The following is a 1,229-nucleotide window of genomic DNA, read 5'->3' on the forward strand; positions in this document are numbered from 1 at the left end:
TGAGACGGAGTCTTGCTCTGTCACCCAGGCTGGAGTGCAGTGGTGCGATCTTGGCTCACTGCAAGCTCCGCCTCCCGGGTTCACGCCATTCTCCTACCTCAGCCTCCCGCGTAGCTGGGACTACAGGCTCCCGCCACCACGCCCGGCTAATTTTTTGTATTTTTAGTAGAGACTGGTTTCACCGTGTTAGCCAGGATGGTCTCAATCTCCTGACCTCATGATCCACCTGCCTTGGCCTCCCAAAGTGCTGGGATTACAGGTGTGAGCCACCATGCCTGGCCGAGATGAAAGATTTTTTATAGCGGATTTGTATTTTTTTAAATTTCTATATGGTTTGAATGTTTTAATCAAGCATGTTTTATTTTTGTAATAATAATGAACTCAAAAAAAGCTAAAAGAGAAAAGTAGTGAAAATATACAGGAATCTACTATTTGTATCACTGCTTTTCAACAGAAATACAATGAGAGCCACAAGTGCTGTGATGCACACATTTATTTTTAAGTCTTCCAGTAGCCACATTTAAAAAGGCAAGAAAATACAGGTAAAATTAATTTAAGAATATATTTTATTCAACCCAATATATCCAAAATATTATCATTTAAACAGGGATTCAGTATAATAAGTATTGAGATATTTTACAGTCTTTCTTTTCTTACTAAGTCTAAAAAATCTGGGGTGTATTTTATACTCATAGCATATCCCAATGAGAACTAGCCATGTTTCAGTTGCCTTAAGAGCCAAATGCATTAGTACTGTACAGTGAAGATCTGTATCCTGAAAACGTATTTTCACATTAATGAAAAAATGGGTTGATGAGAAGATCAGACAATTTATAAAACATAAAAAGTAAAGGGTCAGTAACTACATTGAAAAATGTAAAAATTCAGCAGTAATAAAAATGTAATGTAAAACCATGAACTGTAACGTGTTCCAGGTCACATGCAGGTATGACTGAGGGATAAGGAAACAAACTAGTATTGGCCTTCTGAAAAAAAAATCAACAACATGTTAACAAAAGCTTTAAGTGATTGTTATTTATCATCTTGGCTGCAAAAAGTTCATTTTCTAAGAATTTTATACTAAGCTCTGATGGAACAAATGTGCAAGACAGTTACAAGGATGTTTAAATCTGTATCATTTATAAAAGGAAGAAATTGGCAATAACCTAAATGTTCAATCTCAGGTACCTAATTTAATCAGTAATGATAAATCCATAAAATTAAATGCC

Source organism: Mandrillus leucophaeus, unplaced genomic scaffold (genome assembly GCF_000951045.1).
Source record: "Mandrillus leucophaeus isolate KB7577 unplaced genomic scaffold, Mleu.le_1.0 Scaffold333, whole genome shotgun sequence".
NCBI lineage: Eukaryota > Metazoa > Chordata > Mammalia > Primates > Cercopithecidae > Mandrillus > Mandrillus leucophaeus.